The sequence below is a fragment of the Salvia miltiorrhiza genome, chromosome 3 (assembly GCF_028751815.1).
Source record: "Salvia miltiorrhiza cultivar Shanhuang (shh) chromosome 3, IMPLAD_Smil_shh, whole genome shotgun sequence".
In the NCBI taxonomy this organism is placed as follows: Eukaryota; Viridiplantae; Streptophyta; class Magnoliopsida; order Lamiales; family Lamiaceae; genus Salvia; species Salvia miltiorrhiza.
The window spans coordinates 10,226,843-10,246,798 of NC_080389.1; the positions used below are offsets into that span (position 1 = coordinate 10,226,843).

The 19,956-nt window shown below is 42.1% G+C and overlaps 2 long non-coding RNA genes across 2 annotated transcripts; one reads left to right on the forward strand and one right to left on the reverse strand.

Moving 5' to 3' along the window:
- Positions 1-15,443: 15,443 nt before the first annotated feature.
- On the reverse strand, positions 15,444-18,817 carry LOC131017719 (uncharacterized). The gene is made up of 2 exons (XR_009099819.1): positions 18,680-18,817; positions 15,444-15,732 (listed from the first exon to the last, which is right to left on the reverse strand). It is a non-coding gene; the product is annotated as an uncharacterized LOC131017719 (long non-coding RNA).
- On the forward strand, positions 17,297-19,089 carry LOC131017711 (uncharacterized). Its single transcript, XR_009099811.1, has 2 exons — positions 17,297-18,238; positions 18,763-19,089. It is a non-coding gene; the product is annotated as an uncharacterized LOC131017711 (long non-coding RNA).
- The last annotated feature ends 867 nt before the right edge of the window (positions 19,090-19,956 follow it).

The following is a 19,956-nucleotide window of genomic DNA, read 5'->3' on the forward strand; positions in this document are numbered from 1 at the left end:
TGACCTCCCGAGGATTGGCTCCGGTGGTCATCCAGATACGAGGATATTTTCCTCCAACATCAACCCGGCTATATCCCGGATTAATTCCCTTTCTGGTATTGAGTTTCTCCCATCTGGACTGGTACATCTGCCAAACAGGAGATATTTCAATAGTGTTAGTATCAATCTTAGATTTGCCGGTCAATGGCCTAAGATTGATCTCTCCCTCTTTTACCCCAGAGGTGGAGGGTTGACATGTTGTTTCAGGCGGTGAAGCCTTAGCAACATCTTTTTCTCGAGGATCCGGTTTTGACACCTTAGCCTCAGAACTTGTGCTAGGGGTATTTGAATCCCCTGCTACCGGTAATCCGGCCGGTACGGAAATGCCTGCTTCGATCATAGGAGCCATGATCCCGCGCAGGAGCGGCTTGTGGGTTGCCTCATTAAGATTTATCATCTTCTTGAGACATTCTCGTATACGGTTAGACACTTTGGATTCATCATCCGATTGTATCCTTCCCGCTTGTTTGGCATGGAGTACGCACTCTTGCCATTCTTGTTGTAGCATCTCCAGGTTTTCCAGGAGCTGCTTCTGGTTTAGCATGATGGCGTCAACCTCAGTTGGCTCCATCCCTTGTTAAGAAATCTGCAAGAACATTATCATCAGATTTCAAAATGACAATATCAAATTCATAATATTGGCATTCAACTTGCCACCTAAGTAATCTAGCCTTTTCAGGTTTAGATTCTATTTTCTTGGTTAAGAAAGCCTTAACGTTAGTGTTATCGACTTTCAAAACAAATTTTTTTGCAAGTAGAAACAACTGCCATTTTTTAAACGCCTTTCTAACTGCATAGAACTCCTTCTCGTTGATGTGCCATCGCACAGCTTCACTGTCAGAAAAGAGACCGCTACAGTATCTGCAGGGTTATTCTCCATAAGAGGTGATTTTTGTGAGTACGGCTGCCCACCAGAAATCACTCACATCGGTGTAGAGGACCAGGTCATCCTCGTCTTGTGGTATTGAAAGTTTTGGGAGATTTTTACAAATCTCCTTCAACTTCTTCATACCCTTCCGATGTTCCTCCTTCCATATGAATGGAACATTTTTCTTCAGTAGTGGAGTGAAGACTTTTCTGTGTTCTGCAAGGTTTTTGATGAACATCCCTGCAAAATTGACAACTCCGAGAAAGCTTTGGAGCTGCTTCTTTTCCTTGAGATTTTCCGGGAAATTCTGGACCTTTTCCACAATATGGCCTTGTAGAATTATTCCAGATTCATCGATCTCAATCCCCAGAAACTCCATCTTCTGGGTGGCTATGACTGCCTTCTTTTCAGACAGCACTAGTCCTTCTTGTTGACAAACATCCGCAAAGATCTCCAGATGCCTGACATGTTCATGAATGTTCTTTGATGCAATAAGAATGTCATCAATATAAACAAACTTAAACGAAGAATAATCCTTGAAGAGATTATCCATCTTTCTTTGGAATATCTGAGGCGCGTTGGCTAACCCCATCGGCATGACATTCCAGACATAATGTCCTTGTGGAGTTGAGAATGCTGTGAACTTCTTACTCCCTTCTTCCATGCGAATCTGGTAAAATCCTGATTTGCAATCAAACTTTGAGAATACCTTCGCACTTCTGATGCAGTTGATAAGGTGTTCTCTGCTCGGGATGAAATATCTATCAAACTCAAGAATGTCATTGATCCCTTTGTAATTAATGACCAATCTTGGTTTTCCTCGTTTGATCTCCCCATGATTCTGATTTATGCTTAAATTACTCTATTTTTAAGGGTTTGTTTGTGCGTATCTGGAAGTTGGTGCGTTTTATGGTGTATTTTATGCTTTGCAGGAGATTTAGGCTTTCGAGATGGAAGAACGCAATTTTGGAGAATTTTGGATAAATTTGGCGTTTTCTAGGTGTTCTGGTCTCCCGAGGCGGAGAAATCACCATTCCTCTGGTTAAAGCCCAGATCAGCGAAGTCGAAAGCCAGAGCAGATGCACTCGCCAGAGAAATTGAAGACCAGAGCAGCGAAGTCAACTTGCCAGAACAGAGGAATCACCCATTCCTCTGCAGAGAAGCGCCAGCATCAGAGAAGTAAAGTCCATCGCTCAATAGTCAGAGAAGTGAAAAGATCAGAGAAATCACCATTCCTCTGGCGTCAGAGAAATCAATCTCCATAGTAGCGAAGTCATCACTAGAGGAGTCAACAGTCTGAGCAGCCAAGTGAGAGTCAGAGCAGAGAAATCTTCATTCCTCTGGCGGTAGTATTCTTCTGGCGCGACCCATTCCGCTGGTGACCCATTTCTCTGGCGAGGTCAGAGAATCATCCGTTCCTCTGGCGAGAGCTGCGAATTCGGCAAGATTGGGAGTATTTTCCAGAGTGCGCATCCAGCTGGAAAGTTGCCTTATTTTACACGATTCTATTACTTTTAGAATTCTACTTTGCATGGCAACTTCCATGGTGATCCAAGGAAATCTGAGAACTATAAATAGGTCCTCTTTTGACCTATCTAGATACCGAGCACCCGAACATTCATATTTCAGTTTTATAGGTTTAGAATATTTTAGCTTTCCAGTTTTCAAGGCTTGGATCAAGATTGAAGATTCAAGTCGCTACAATCGTTTTCATTCGGTTTTTATATAATTCAGTTTTTCCAATTGTGTTATTTTTAATTATGTTTATGTTTGATTTTATTATGTTTGGCTAGTTTCGTTTAGCTGATTCTAGGGTTTGTAAATAGTTGATTGAATTTATGTGATTTATTTGTTAATACCTTTGTGCCTTCCAGTTTATGATTCATAATTCCTGGTGCTTAATTTCTTGTGAATTATCTGATCAATAGTTTGCATGTTTAGCTATTCGGTTTGAGACCTAGCGGAGATAACTGTTTAGCGGATTCAGGAATGTATGATATGATTTTAACCTTGAGACCTAGCGGAGATAGGTGGATCATAGGGAGCTATTCTTAGGAGCTATTGGGAGTTAGTAGATTTTCTTGAGACCTATAGATAATTTACTAATCTACGATCGTTGCTGCTCTAGCGAGAGTAATTGATTAATTAAGTGATCTCTCATCATAACTGGATTAAAATGGTACATAGGATTAATAGATTTATTGCGTAGATTTAATTAATGAATTTACTACCCTATGATCAGTTGTCTTTTAATATTTGATTTTTCCTACGTGCTTTTATTTATCGTTATTTGCGTTTTAGTATAAGTTAATTAAACTTTCTTTATTTTCGTTTGCCTGTCTACTGTTTTAGTCTGTTTAGGAGATAGCTAGAGTGATTTCGATTTTTCAGTCCATGTGGATACGATACTCGATTACTTATTATTTGCTACAATTGTCTGTGTTAGTTGCAGTTTTTGTTGCTAAGAAAATAGTGATCAACTTTTTGGCGCCGTTGCCGGGGACTGTTAAGAAGTTGCTTTAATATTTTCGATAGGACTTTATAGTACTATAGGTTTTATTTGTTTTTATTTTTCTTTTCTAACTTTTAAAAGGTGTGTTTCTGTAGGTTGCGTATGAACACTAGATCTCACGGAAATCCTCTTTTTGAGTTTGACCCTGAAATCAACAAGACCTTGTGCAATCTTAAGAAGCAGAACAATCAAGTTGAGACAGATACGATGGCTACTCCTGAGCAAATCCAAATTCAAATGCGAGCTCTGCAAGAGCAATTGAAGAAGCTGACTGATAAAATGGAGACGAGAGAGGCTCAGAAACAATCAGCCATCAATGAAGCGTTCATTCCGTAGTATGTGTATCAGGAGCCTCCACGAGTGAACGTTAACAACTTTGAGCTGAAAACGGGATTGATCACGATGGTCCAACAGAGCTAATATGGTGGACAAGCGATCGAAGACCCCAATGCGCACTTGGCGCATTTCCTGGAGCTGTGTAGCACGGTGAAGATGAATGGTGTCCCCGATGACATTATCTGTCTTCGTCTTTTTCCCTTCTCACTGCGGGATAAGGCGAAGTCGTGGTATCATACGCTGTAGCTGGGAGATAATATCATGTGGGAAGATTTAGCTCATGTATTCCTACGCAAATTTCATCCGCCTGGCCTTACATTGAAATTGAAGATGGACATTGTGCAGTTTCAACAGTACAATGGAGAAAAGCTAGCGGAGACTTGGGAGCGGTATCAGGAGAAGCTCAGAAAGTGCCCAAGCCATGGTTTTGATGAAGGCACGCTTGTGATAATGTTCTACAATGCCTGCGGGGAGCATACAAGGATGCACATGGATACAGCTGCAGGTGGCTCTCTACTCCAGAAAAGTAGTTCTGAAGAATGGAGCATTATTGAGAGTATGGCTTCTACGAGCTACCAATGGCCATCTGAGCGAGTACAATTGAAAAAGGTAGCAGCTGCGTCAAGTTCTGATCCTATGGAAGCAATGGTTACTCAACAGGCAGCGATGGCTACACAGCTGGCAGAGCTGACTACAAAAATTGGAGAGTTGAATGTTGGACGTCATGAGCAAGCTGTGATAGACCCGTCAGGCATGGAAGATGCCAATTATGTGAATGGCAGAAATTATGGAAATTTCCAGCGAGGACAGCCAGGAATGTATAACAGAGGTCAGCAATATCAGCAGCAGTTCCAACCAGGAGGACGCCCGCATCCGAATCTTTCTTATGGCAACCCAAATAATGATGTGCAACCTCCACCAGGATTTTCTGTTTCTAGTGGGGGAGTCATCAATGAGCTAAAGAAAGATTCAATGGAGGACATGATGAAGCAGATGCTCATGAAGATGACTGGGATGGAGACAAATGTGGGAACTAAAATTTCTAACATAGAAAATAAATTCTCAGCACTCTCCAAGCACGTGCAAATGTTAGAGAATCAAGTTGGTCACATGGCTAACCAAGCAGCTGCAAAGCACAAGCCGGGCCACTTTCCTAGCAACACTGAAATTAATCCCAAAAATCAGTGTAATGCAATTGATTTGAGAAGCGGAACTTAGTATCAGAATCATCCAGAGCAGCGGAATCAGCCAGAGCAGCGGAATCAGCCAGAGCAGCGGGATGGCAAGGAAAAAGGTGTCGAGATTGTTGAGGAGGATGATTTGGAGACGATTGTGTGTGATTCACCGCCTACTTCTAAGGTATCGTCGAATACCTCTGCTGTTAAGAAGCCTATTCCTACTCCTATGTTTCCCAGGCCAGAGTACAAGCCTGTAGCACCCTTCCCGAATAGCCTGGCAAAGCCGAAGATGGATCACAAGTTAGCCAAGTTCATGGAGATGTTTTCAAAGCTTCACATCAACATTCCTTTACTTGATGCTTTGAGAGATATGCCAGGCTATGCCAAATTCCTCAAGGATGCAGTCTCCAACAAGAGGAAGTTGGGGAAATATGAGACGATTAATCTTTCCGAGGAATGCAGTGCAGTGCTACAAAGGAAGCTACCATTGAAGCAGAAGGATCCTGGCAGCTTTACTATAGCTTGTGTGATTGGAGGGCAGAACTTCTCCCGCGTTCTTTGTGATTTAGGGGCAAGCATCAATTTGATGCCTCTCTCTATTTTCAACCGGTTGGAGATTGGAGATATCAAGCCTACCTCTATTGTATTACAGATGGCAGATCGTTCCATAACATATCCCAAGGGAATTGTGGAGGATGTCCTAGTGCAGGTGGAGCAGTTTATTTTTCCTGCAGATTTCGTAGTCTTGGACATGCCGGAGGACAAGAATACTCAATTGATCTTAGGACGTCCGTTTCTAGCCACGGGCTGTGCGTTGATAGATGTGCAAGAGGGAGATCTGACTTTCCGCGTCAATGATGAAAATATGACATTGTCCATTTATGATGCGATGAAGAAGCCCGTTGAGCCACAAATCGAGGATTGCAATTCAATTGAGTCTGTAGTGGATTTTCCTGCAGCCGTGGTGGATCCTTTGGAGGAGTGCATCACACAGTCATTATACCCTTATTCCAATCTAGACGAGGTGTGTGATGAGATCTTAGATTATATTGCAGAGCTGGAGGCCGTAGAGAGACATCCCATCGATCCTGTGCCTTACATGGATATTCACAAACCTATTGATGGGGGAAGGAAGTCGGTGGAAAAAGAAAAAGAAAAAGAATTCCCTGCGCCAGCGGAATCAGCCAGGCCAGCAGAATCATCCAGGCCAGTAGAATCATCCAGGCCAGCGGAATCAGTCGGGCCAGCGGAATCATCCAGAGCAGCAGCCGCACCCAAAATTGAGCTAAAACCGCTTCCTGAGCACTTGAAGTACCAATTTTTGGGTGACAATGAAACTTTTCCTGTTATTGTATCTGCCTATTTATCTCCGTTGGAGTTGGAGAAGTTGATGCGAGTTTTAAGGAAATACAAGTCTGCTATAGGATGGTCTATTTCCGACATCAAAGGAATTAGTCCTTCTATTTGCATGCATCGTATCTTATTGGAGCAGGAATACAAGCCTAAGGTGCAGCCGCAGCGACGTTTGAATCCGGTGATGCAAGAAGTTGTGAGAAAGGAGGTGCTCAACTGGTTGGATGCAGGAATCATTTATGCCATCTCTGATAGTGAGTGGGTGAGCCCAACGCAAGTTGTCTCTAAGAAGGGAGGCATGACTGTGGTATAAGATGAAAGAGATGAGCTCATAGCTACGAGGCTGGTCACAGGATGGCGCGTGTGCATTGATTACCGAGCTTTGAATGCAGCCACACGAAAGGATCACTTTCCTTTGCCGTTTATTGATCAGATGCTTGACCGTTTGGCAGGATATGAGTACTACTGTTTCTTGGATGGGTACTCGGGCTACAATCAGATTATGATAGCCCCGGAGGATCAGCATAAGACCGCTTTTACTTGTCCCTATGGCATCTTTGCCTTTAGGAGGATATCTTTTGGTCTCTGCAATGCTCCTGCCACTTTTCAACGCTGCATGATGGCGATTTTCCATGGGTTGATTGAGAATATTATGGAGGTATTTATGGATGACTTTTCTGTTTTTGGCTCCTCCTTTGATAATTGTTTGGAGAATCTTGCTCAAGTGTTGCAGCGTTGTGAGGAGACGGCACTCGTGCTCAATTGGGAAAAGTGCCACTTCATGGTTCGTGAGGGCATTGTTTTGGGGCATAGGGTCTCTGCCCAAGGTTTGGAGGTGGATCGTGCTAAGATCGTGGCCATTGAAAAGTTGCCGCCGCCTACTTCTGTGAAATCTGTGCGGAGCTTTCTTGGGCATGCAGGATTTTATAGGCGCTTCATCAAAGACTTCTCCAAGCTGTCCAAGCCACTTTGCGCTTTACTAGAGAAGGATGTGAAGTTTGAATTCACCGATGAATGTCGCGTCTCCTTTGAGAAGTTGAAAGCCGCGCTGATCTCTACGCCAGTGTTGATCACGCCGGATTGGAGTGCTCCGTTTGAGTTGATGTGCGATGCTAGCGATTGGGCCGTGGGAGCTGTGTTGGGGTAAAAGAGAGATAAGTTATTCAAGGTAATTTATTATGCTAGTAAAACTTTGGATTCTGCTCAGAGGAATTACACAACCACGGAGAAGGAGCTGCTAGCTGTGGTGTATGCTTTTGATAAGTTCCGTTCTTATTTGATTGGAACTCATTCAATTGTCTACACTGATCATGCCGCCATCCGCTACTTGTTCACAAAGAAGGACTCCAAGCCCCGCTTGATTCGATGGATCTTGTTGCTTCAAGAATTTGATATGGAGATTCGTGATCGAAAGGGGTGTGAGAATGTGGTAGCCGACCACTTGTCTCATTTGGAGAATCCGATCGAGGGGGATGATCCGAAGATGGCCATCAATGAGTCTTTTCCCGATGAGCAAATTTGAGCGGTGCTTTTTAAGGATCCTTGGTATGCAAAGTATAGTAATTACTTGGTTATTGGAGCTCTTCCCGAGGGGTTGTCGTACTATCAAAAGAAGAAGTTCCTCCATGATGTCAAGTTTTATTATTGGGAGGATCCTTACCTATACCGGAGGTGCGCCGATGGCTTTATTCGACGATGTGTTAGGGAGCATGAATGGCTGAAGATCATTGAGGAGTGCCATAGCTCACCTAGTGGAGGTCACTTTGCTGCCAACCGCACTGCCATGAAGGTAAATCATAGTGGATTCTATTGGCCTTCAATTTTTGCAGATTGCCATGCTTTCGTGAAGTCTTGTGATCGATGCCAGCGCATGGGCAACATTACCAAGCGGGATGAGATGCCACAGAACATCATTGTAGAGGTGGAGCTATTTGATGTGTGGGGAATTGACTTCATGGGTCCTTTCCCTCCTTCATGTGGTTTCTCCTATATATTGCTTGCGGTGGAGTATGTGTCTAGATGGGTGGAAGCGATTCCCACTGCCACCAACGATTCCAAAGTAGTCATTAAATTCTTGAAAAAGAATATTTTGACTCGGTTCGGAGCACCGAGAGCGTTGCTTAGTAATGGGGGATCGCACTTCAACAACAAGTTGCTAGCAAGTGTTTTGGCGAAATATGGAGTAAAGCACAAGGTGACGACCCCATATCATCCTCAAGCTAATGGGCAGGCGGAGTTGGCCAATCGAGAGATCAAGCAGATTTTGGAGAAAAGTGTGGCCAACAAAAAGGATTGGGCGAAGCACCTAGATGATGCTCTTTGGGCATATCGCACTGCCTACAAAACTCCGATTGGTATGTCTCCCTATCAACTTGTCTTCGGCAAGTCATGTCATTTACCTGTTGAGATTGAGCACAAGGCATATTGGGCAACGAGGAGAATCAATCTGGAGTTCAAGGAGGCTGGTCATACAAGGCGTGATTTATTGACGGAGTTAGATGAATGGAGAAATGAGGCCTATGAGAGTTCCCGCATCTACAAAGAGAGGGCCAAGAAATTCCATGATTTGAGCATCCGCACCAAGGAAATCAGGCTAGGAGATGAGGTACTTTTATACAATTCGAAACTACGTTTGTTTTCTGGCAAGCTGCAATCAAGATGGACAGGGCCATATGTGGTGCATAAGAGCAATTGGAATGGGACGTATGAGTTGTTTGCCGCTGATGGCACTATCTTCACTGTCAATGGTCATCGTCTCAAACCATACTTCAAGTCAAACGTGGATCGTGGTCTTGAAGTTGTCAAATTCAATGATCCATGAATTTTTGAGGTATCGTCGAGCTCTAGACGTTAAATTAAGCACTTGTTGGGAGGTAACCCAACCGTTTTTGTTTTGTTTTTCTTTCTTTCAGTTTCGTTTTGTTTCTTTTTGTTTTGTTGTTTTGTTTGGGTTTTTGTGCGGTGTTGAGCTTGGAAGTTGCGAGATTTCGCGCCTTGTTCATACTACCGCTGTGGGTCTTGTGTTTCTCTGCCAGATTTCTGGAAATTTTCATGTATTCCTCTGGTGCTTATGATCCCTCTGGCGCTTATGATCCCTCTGGCACTCATGATTCCTCTGGCGCTGCCCCTTTTCTACTTTTCACTGCCCTACCCAGCGCCGCCACTCTCCACTCTGCCCACGGTCACAAACCTCATTTCGCCGCCTCTCACGATGGTTCAGCTTTCAAATGCCGATATTCAGGGACGTTCTCTACACTCTTCGCATTTCTTTTATGCCATGAGGACATGGCATGCTTTAAGTGTGGGGGGGTGTTTTGTTGCTCATATTTTTCAAAATCTGGGTGAGATCAATCTTTCTACGCTTACTTTTTGGTCTCGAATCTTGCTAATTTTTATGAATTTATGGAAGAGAAGATGGTTTTCAATGTGCATTTCGGGTTTGTGTTTGTTTGGTGGTTATTCTTATTTTACTTTTAATATATGTTTCTTGATTGTGCAAAGAATTATGAGTTTTGTTGCAACACTTTTGTAAGTTAGTAAAACGTGATTTGTCCGGTAGATGCTAGAAGGAGTGTTGTCAATGTGGTGGCCTACGATCATATCTTATCTGTGAAAAATGAAAAAGTTGGACGAATTGCCAACTCTGAAATTGCCAGCTCTGAAACATCTGGCCTGTTCTAAAAAGCGGCAGCTCTGAGTCTCTGCTCCTCTAGTCTAACTATGAGCATGAAAAACCACATGAAAAGACTTTAGATTACATCCAAATGGTTTTATTTCATGAATTATGGCTCAACTGTTGAAAATTCTAAGCACACAAAGTGTGAAAATTGGTGATATTGATTATAAAGGTGATCACATTAGGGAATTCACTTCTAGCGGAGAATTGGGTCTGATCGAATTACTTGCATTATTCTTTTGTTGCTTCTTAAACTTTGAGTTACTTGCATGACCGAGAGATGTGTGTTGATTGTAAAGTTTTGAATTGACTTTGTGAATGATTGGATGGAAATTAACATTGTTGAAATCAATCTCTTCCTAGGATTCATATAGATTTTGCTTGAGGACAAGCAAAAGGCTAAGTGTGGGGGAGTTGATTTATGCTTAAATTACTCTATTTTTAAGGGTTTGTTTGTGCGTATTTTAAGATAATCTTCTGGAAGTTGGTGCGTTTTATGATGTATTTTATGCTTTGCATGAGATTTAGGCTTTCGAGATGGAAGAACGCAATTTTGGAGAATTTTGGATAAATTTGGCGTTTTCTAGGTGTTCTGGTCTCCAGAGGCGGAGAAATCACCATTCCTCTGGTTAAAGCCCAGATCAGCGAAGTCGAAAGCCAGAGCAGATGCACTCGCCAGAGAAATCGAAGACCAGAGCAGCGAAGTCAACTTGCCAGAACAGAGGAATCACCCATTCCTCTGCAGAGAAGCGCCAACATCAGAGAAGTAAAGCCCAGCGCTCAATAGTCAGAGAAGTGAAAAGATAAGAGAAATCACCATTCCTCTGGCGTCAGAGAAATCAATCTCCATAGTAGCGAAGTCATCACTAGAGGAGTCAACAGTCTGAGCAGCCAAGTGAGAGTCAGAGCAGAGAAATCTCCATTCCTCTGGCGATAGTATTCTTCTGGCGCGACCCATTCCGCTGGTGACCCATTTCTCTGGCGAGGTCAGAGAATCATCCGTTCCTCTGGCGAGAGCTGCGAATTCGGCAAGATTGGGAGTATTTTTCAGAGTGCGCATCCAGCTGGAAAGTTGCCTTATTTTACACGATTCTATTACCTTTAGAATTCTACTTTGCATGGCAACTTCCATGGTGATCCAAGGAAATCTGAGAACTATAAATAGGTCCTCTTTTGACCTATCTAGATACCGAGCACCCGAACATTCATATTTCAGTTTTATAGGTTTAGAATATTTTAGCTTTCCAGTTTTCAAGGCTTGGATCAAGATTGAAGATTCAAGTCGCTACAATCGTTTTCATTCGGTTTTTATATAATTCAGTTTTTCCAATTGTGTTATTTTTAATTATGTTTATGTTTGATTTTATTATGTTTGGCTAGTTTCGTTTAGCTGATTCTAGGGTTTGTAAATAGTTGATTGAATTTATGTGATTTATTTGTTAATACCTTTGTGCCTTCCAGTTTATGATTCATAATTCCTGGTGCTTAATTTCTTGTGAATTATCTGATCAATAGTTTGCATGTTTAGCTATTCGGTTTGAGACCTAGCGGAGATAACTGTTTAGCGGATTCAGGAATGTATGATATGATTTTAACCTTGAGACCTAGCGGAGATAGGTGGATCATAGGGAGCTATTCTTAGGAGCTATTGGGAGTTAGTAGATTTTCTTGAGACCTAACGGAGATAGATAATTTACTAATCTACGATCGTTGTTGCTCTAGCGAGAGTAATTGATTAATTAAGTGATCTCTCATCATAACTGGATTAAAATGGTACATAGGATTAATAGATTTATTGCGTAGATTTAATTAATGAATTTACTACCCTAGGATCAGTTGTCTTTTAATATTTGATTTTTTCTACGTGCTTTTATTTATCGTTATTTGCGTTTTAGTATAAGTTAATTAAACTTTCTTTGTTTTCGTTTGCATGTCTACTGTTTTAGTCTGTTTAGGAGATAGCTAGAGTGATTTCAATTTTTCAGTCCCTGTGGATACGATACTCGATTACTTATTATTTGCTACAATTGCCTGTGTTAGTTGCAGTTTTTGTTGCTAAGAAAATAGTGATCAGATTCCTCACCAGAAATCCAGGACTGCTGTAAGGTGAATTCCCTGGTTCGATCAGCTTCAAATCAAGGTGTTCCTTGATTATACTCCTCATATCCTGTTGATCTTGAGTGTTCATCAGGATAGGTCTGAACCTTACGAACTCATGCTTCTTTCCAGTTTTAACTTTCAAGGAAGCTTCGAGCTGGTTCTTGTCCCACCATGCCAAAGGATTCTCGTGATAACACTTCTGGATCCTCCTTTTGACGTCGGCTATGGACACATGTTCTTCTTCCTTAATATCTTTGTGTGATATCAAGGATACTTTGAGGATTTGTGTTTCCTCTTTAGAGAGATATGGGAATCCCTCGATTCTGCATTTGAGCAGAACATCTCCGAATCTCCTTTGATCCTTCATTTGTGGTCTCCGGAGTCTGCCATCATCACCACGCTTGCTGCGGAATTTTAATGGCATTGATCGATTAAAAGCTCCTTCGAGCATTTGCACAATGATCTTGTGATCACAATTGGTTGTGAACACCAACCTCCTGGCCTCATTGTCATGTGTATACCTTTTGAATGTTTGCAGAAAATTATTGCTGAATAATATATCTGCTCCGGTATCGTGGAAATATATCGGTGGAGTCTTGACCTTGTACCAAGGTGTCTGTCCTGCGCCGCTGATCAATATTTCCGTCTGTTTTACTCCCTTTGATAGGAGCAAAATCTTTTTGGAGAAATCCCTTCCCGCAATTCGAGGCAGTTCTTCTTCAACTTCTGCTGGAAAGACTCCTCGTTTTGCTGTACAGATTCCTACTCCTGAATCCACATAAGCAACAAAATATTCTGCTTTGAACTTCTCGTATAACATCCCCACAGAGATATATATTGAGAATGGACTTTTCATTGGATCATCAATCGTTTGTTTCCGATTGTGATCTCCATCCCACTTGCTTTCCATGACCATGGCTTATAGTTGTCAAGGAAATTACGTCCTAGGATCAGGACTTCAGCTTCTTGTCCGGCTTGGCCTTCGACTTGGATTTCAAATCCTCCGACCTTCAGAATTCCGATGTATCGGTTGCTTTCTGGATTTGCCAAATAATACGTGTTACAAGGAAACTGATTTTCCCTTGTGGTTGTATCAAATCTTGTGGAAACCCTTCTCCATCCTTCAGGACATTTGAGTTTTATCCTCATGTCTGGAACTGGTGTTTCCTGAATCGCCCTTCTCTCATAGGATTGAGAAAAACTCCTTGCTAAAGGCCTTGAAGTCAGCCTATCTCCTTGGAATGATAGCCTTGGTGCTCCCAGTCTGAGACTCTGATCATGGTTTAGCACCTGCTTGTCTCCTACTTCGATATGAATTTCCCTAATCTGGGGAATTTCCACTCGGTTCGGATTGACTGCCTTGGCTACTTCTTTGAATATTTCTGGTACCTCAATAAATTCCTTTCCCAGAAATAATTATGTGTGGTGGGAATTTGATAGGGCATACGATACTTGATATGTAAGCGAGTATGGCCTATTTCCTCCCGTCATAAGATCCTTCCTCTTGTAGTCCTGATAGAGTGTCAGGGCTCGGCTGAAGGATGAATCATGTAGATTATAAGCGATTTGCGGGTATAACTCGGTTATAATCTTCTTGGCATAAAGATTGCCTGAGAAAGCTCCCAGAACTGCATCTTTTGGATCTCTGATCCTCTTGTCGCAAAGTGCAACATCAATCGGTGTATCTGTCCCGGGTGAAAGGGCAGATTTGATTACCAACTGAATTGCTCCAATATGAATCCATTTCATCGTACTGGCGACTTCTGGCTTCATTCTTTTGAGATCCCGCCGTATATTTTCGGCTGGAACAAGTTGGATCTCCACCTGGTTGCTTGTTATCTCAATTGGAAGCGTCAACTCTCGACTGGTAACGCCGAAATAGACATGATGCCTCCTTTTGAATGGACTCAAGCTATGTAACACTTGATTCATTCTTCCACTAGAAAACCCTTGGTATGTTTGTACCTCCTCGGTTTCTTTCTTGAGTTTTTTCACGAGCTTCTTCACCACTTCTTCCTGTGGAATCAGAAAATGGTCGGTAAATCGCATCTGATCCTCCTTCTGAGTGTGAAAAACCTCGTGCTCTTCTTTAGTCTGACTCGTCTCCGATTGATCCATCGGTCAAATCCGAATCATCAGAGCTAAAGACTTCTTCTTGTTCATATATGCTCTCGTCAGAGGATATATCTTTGAATTGATACACAGGTATCAATTCCTGGTGGTAGAGAGCATCTTCGATATCCGGTGTGGATTCGAATCTCCTTATCCCTTCATTTTTTGGGCAATTGGTAGAAATATGCCCCTTTGCACCGCACGTCCAGCAGTTGCAATCCTTGAAACTTTCATTTGTTTTGGCTTGGGTACGCCTGAAAGTTTTCCTTATCGGGATTCACTTTTGGGATGAAAACCGGCTTCTTGATGGTCCGCTCCGTTGGCCTGATTTGTAGGAGCGTGCCTTTTGTCTGGTCCACATAGTTCTTGGCTTCCAAGAACTCCTCCTTGATATTTTTTCATAGGGTTGGTACCTATGTTTCTTTCTGCTTTTCCGTTGATACAACAACTCAGCTCCAATCTCTGTTGGAAGATCAATGTTGTCGCATATCAATGGAGATTTTTTGTTGAGTCTTCTCAATTTCTTGAGATTTCTCTGGTCCGCTACCTTCTGGCACCATTCCGACAGCTTCCTGTGAACATATGACATCCTTCTTGATGCACTATCAAGAGGATAATCTCCTGGTGACACGTACTCGTTGATGAGCATCTCCCTCCATGGACTCGGAAACTTTGTGAAGAAGAGGTCATTGGCGGTTTGATCATCAACTACCCCCATATGGACATATAGGGTGTACAGGCACAAAAATTCATCGAGAGCTTTTGGCTCTAGCACCACCAATCTTAGATTGTAAAGTGCCTGTCGATATTTTTTGCGCTTCTCCTCTACTGATCCTTCGAAAAAACCCATTCCAAGAAAATGGATTTTAATCTGATGGGTGGCCACTTCAAGGATTTCGGAAACTGATGTTTTGGTAAACAGCTCATTCTTCTCCTTGGTTGCCGCTTTATCCCAGAATTGTTTTGCCATGCCGGCAAAACTTGCCTCGAAGATTTTGACAAATTCCTCTTTGTCATATTCTATCGTGGCAATCACGATCTTCATTGCTGAAGCCCATTCGTCGATGAGTCCTTCCCAATCTTTGAAACTGGCTTCATCGAGGTTGAGAATCAATCCGTATGGATGGATTGGTTCAAGTGTGGCCTTTCCTACATGTCACGACCGGCCTTAATTAAGGATAATTAATCCGGGAAAACCATGACTGGGGAAGGGAAATTAAGAAGCGGGTTTAGAAAGGGGCGCATAAAAGAATACTCAAAGAGCTTGAATATGCGTGAAATATTCCTTAAAAAGGAAAAAGGCATAGTTCGCATAAAAAGGGTACTCAAAGAACTTGTATACGCGTTATATTCCTTAAAAAGGAAAAAGGCATCGTTAGGGGCTTGGCTAAAACATTATCAGAGTTTGCAACGGAAGGCGTAACTGAAATAATCAGTGTTTACAGCGGAATGCATAACTGAGATACATGTATGAAGACATGTATCCTTTCTGAGCCTACTTTAAGTTCGACAAAAACTCCACTCAGCAACAACACTTCATCGCCCATCACAGCTCAACCTGCACAAACATAAACATCGAAAGGCTAAGTACAAGAGTACTTAGTGGGCAGTTGCCAAGCATATAACATAACATCATTAACAATTTCACAATATCGCATAAGAGGCATGAGTTTCTTTCATATCCTTTGCTCATTAAACATTTCCAAATTCTTAAATAGTATAAGGGCATTCTTCATCATCAATCTTCATTAACAAACATCGTGTCGTGGAGAAGGCCTTCCCCAACGAACACGGGCATCGCACCGTGAGAGGGGACCTCCCTCAGCGGTCACGGCATCGTACTATTGAGGGAGGCCTCCCCCAATAGACGCTGTAACACTGGCATACTGGCATCGCGCCGCGAGAGAGGCCTCCCTCAGCGGACACGGGCATCGCGCCGTGAGGAAGGCCCTCCTCAACGGACACGGCATCGTACTGTTGAGGGAGGCCTCCCCCAACAGACGCAAGCATCAAACATAAGCATAAACTTATCAGCGTAAAGCATTCAAGCGTAAATAAGTGTAATCAAGCGTAAATTACATAGGGCGTAAATAGTATAAACAGCATAGCGTAAATCATTTAACGTGCAGCATAATAAAGCTTAACTCATTTCAGCGTAATAAAGCATACCATACTTGAAGATCCAATTTGCATTTTAAAGCATAACACTTGCATAGCATTTTATTTACGCGTAAGAAATTGCCCACCTGATAGCAAGGTTTTGCTAAGGTACTGTGACTTCTTGAATAGTTCTTACTCTCGCGCTTGACCTTAATCACGAGAATATAAAATAAGACATTGCCTCGAGGAAAATTCTTAATTAATGAGAAAGCGTAATTGTAACTATGCATGAATCTTGTATGCATGAACTAATCTTCTGAGCGATAGTCGGAAATTTATACTGTTAATCCTCGTTAATAGATTTAGCTAATTCTCGTCTAACGCGGTCGAATAAAACTGTGATTCTTCCTTTCCCATCGGAATATTCTAATAAATCTCGCCTTGTATTTGATCAAAATAAAAGAACTAACTCGGCTTCAATCGAGGTGTGACCTTGTAGAAATTATCGGGCTTTTCGATAGAAATAAATAATTGAAAACATTTCTCTTGAGTTAAGAACACCAACAATATTCTTACTCGTCTTTCTTTAATAATTGGATTTATAATTAAAACCAATTAAATACTTTTATTGCAAGTAAAAATGCAATTTCATGTCATGCTTAGCATATAATAAGTAATTTACTTAAAATATGCACATAATAATAATACAATATTATTATGTAATCATCTTTTGAGAAAAATAATTAATTAAACTAAATAAATAGTCAATTAATAAGTATCCATTTTTTTCTTTGAACTGCAGCCCAGTTAAATAATAAGGTAGCCCATTTCTTTAAAAAAATAACATAAGCCCAATGTTTCAATTTAAATCAGGGCCCAAAGACTTTAATAAAATCGGCCCAAAGACTTTAATAAAATCGGCCCATAGCCAAAGCCTAATACCATTTAAACACAAGCCCAAATTCTATTTAAAAATCGGCCCATCACTTATTAAAAATCGGCCCACGACTCGGCCCAAAATAAAGAAATAACCCGGCCCAATGTAATGGCCCAACGAAATATAAATGGGCATATGGAATAATAGTCCATCATAAACTTTACATTAGCCCAAATCTTTAAACAATTAGAGCCCATCAGCAAATTAAAGAAAAAGGCCCAAACTTAAAATAACTCGGCCCAATTAACAAGGGAGTGGCCCAAAACATAGCCCAATTTCTCTCTCTCTTTCTAAACTCTCGATCTCTCTCTCATTCTCAAATTCAAGGCCGCTCGTCCTCCTTCTTCTCTCTCTCAAAAAATGTCGGTTCTCTCTCTTTCTCAAGGGGCCGCTCGCTCGCCCCTTCAAAATCGATCGGCCTCTTCTCATCTCTGGTCGGCGTCATCTTCCTCAGTTGTTCAGCCGTCATCGTCTCTGATCAGCTTCGGCTGCCGACGCGTCAACCTCAGCGCCGTTCTCTCTCCTCAGCGCAGAGCACCCAAAATTGTGCCCTGGGTCTGAATCGTCATCGTTGCCGCCGAAATTGGGCGGTTATTCGCCGCCTGGGAGCGGCGTTGCTCCGGCCTGGAGCCGCCGCCGGCTGGAGTTGCTGCTGTTCGTCCGGTGGTCAGTGCCGACTGCTGCTGTTTCGCCGGAGTCGCGGCCTGCTGGACTTCGTCTGCCGCTGTTTTGTGAACCGGCGGGAGTCGCCGTTGGCGTCGCGCTGCCTTTGCCCTAAAATTGGCAAGGCTGTTGCTCGACGCTCCGCCTCCTCTATTGGGAACTACCGCCTCCCTGTAACGTCGTTGGAAGCTGCTCCGTACTCGAGCCCCTGCTCTTCTTCCTCAGAAATCAGCCGTCGCCGCCACTGAAGAATCGGCGAGGTCTCCGTGCTCCCCTCATTGTTTTCGTCCGGCAGGTAGCCAGCCAGAGGCTGCCACCGCCACCGCCAAGGGGCAGTCGCCCTCCTCCTCGTTTATTGAAACAGGTACAATCCCTTTCCCCCAAAAGCTAAGTTCGATCCCCAATTTTTGTGTAAAAGGAATTCTTGTGGTATCTAATACTCTATGAATCCCATAAGTGTTATTGCTATTTTCTTTTCTGAAACAGTGAGATGTAATACTCTTGATCTCTCTATATATATACATATCGGTTATGCTAGAGATTAAAACTAGGCACTGTGATTTGCTAATGTATCAAGAATTTTCCTTGCTTGCCTCGTGTGATAAGAAAATATAGCATAAACTGATTTCGATTGCTAAGTCCCTGTGTGCATATATATATACTCGTTTCCTGTTTAAGCTTCTAGTTGCTAAGGTGAATGATGTTAACAAGATTCATGTTGATATCCATGTTCTATGCTTGGGTATTATGACAGTGTATGTGGCTTGAATAAATTGAGAAAATAAACTGAGATAGTAGTATATACCTGTAATTGTTTGTTGTTGATGGCTGTTGTTGTTGATTTGTATGAGATGAACTGAAATAAGGTTGCTACTTTAACAAATACAGGTGAGTAAAGAATGAATGGAGGTAGGTTGCTGCTGAATTGTTTGCTTGAAGGAGTGTTGGCTAGTAGCCTTAAAGAATCGAGATGGTGGAGGTGGTTTGAATAGGTGGGGAGCAATAGGTAGTGGGGTGGCAGCACACTTATTTTGCTTTCCACTAACTTTATGGACATTTCTATCTCTCTTCTTTAATTGTTGTGCCAACTAGAGTGAGTGGCAGTAAGGTGGCCACGTAAATTCAACCTTGTAATATACTATATGATTTTCCCCAAGCTGGGAAGTAGACTGTATTCGTGAACTATAATAATATACTGGTTTCTATTCTCTATCATCTGTTACTGTATCTGTTTGATATCTTTTTCCTTGCCTGCTAACTTGATAAACTATAATATAACTTAAATTAAATTCGTAGATTTAATCTGCTTTGCTGTCGGAATAAGTAGCACTAATAAAATATAATTGCTTCTGTTTCTCGATTAATAAATAATTTGACTTTGCTAAGTCAGTTATAACTTGGAAATAATAATTATTGAATAGCTCAATAATCCTCGTCGCATTTTTCTCATGCATACAAAAGCATACGGCTAAAATAATACTCCATCTCTGATAAAAAAAATCAGGACTATAAACTGGATTCATTTATAAAAATTGCATTTACTGGTTTTAATCATAATTAAAAGAGCGGGCTACTACATACTACCCCTCTTAACAAAAATTTCGTCCCGAAATTTGCATATCTCTGCTAAAACAGTTCGGGGTATTTTTCCTTCATATTGTCTTCAAGTTCCCGCGTAGCTTCTCTTGTCTGCGGTGTCTCCATAAGATTTTCACTGATGTGATTGAGGCTGATTTCGCAAGTGTCCATGTATTGCTGGCAAGAGGGTGTGGGTGTTCCCAATTGCTGAACCTCGTTGTCTATTGGGGCATTGCGTGGAGTAGTGACCTTTTTTGCCACAATTGTAACAACCGTTAGTTCCAGCCCGACAGACACTCCTATGCATCTTACCGCAATTTGGGCAAGGTGAAATTCCTTTATGACCTTGGTTACCTCCAGTTGACTCGAGGTTAGTCTGTGCCTCGTGCCTTGGTTGAATAAACTGTTCGGCCCGTTCATATTCTTGCCATACTTGCTTATTAATCGAATTGATATTGTCTTCATTGTTGTCCCACTTGCGCTTCCCTTTGAGAGTATGCGAGG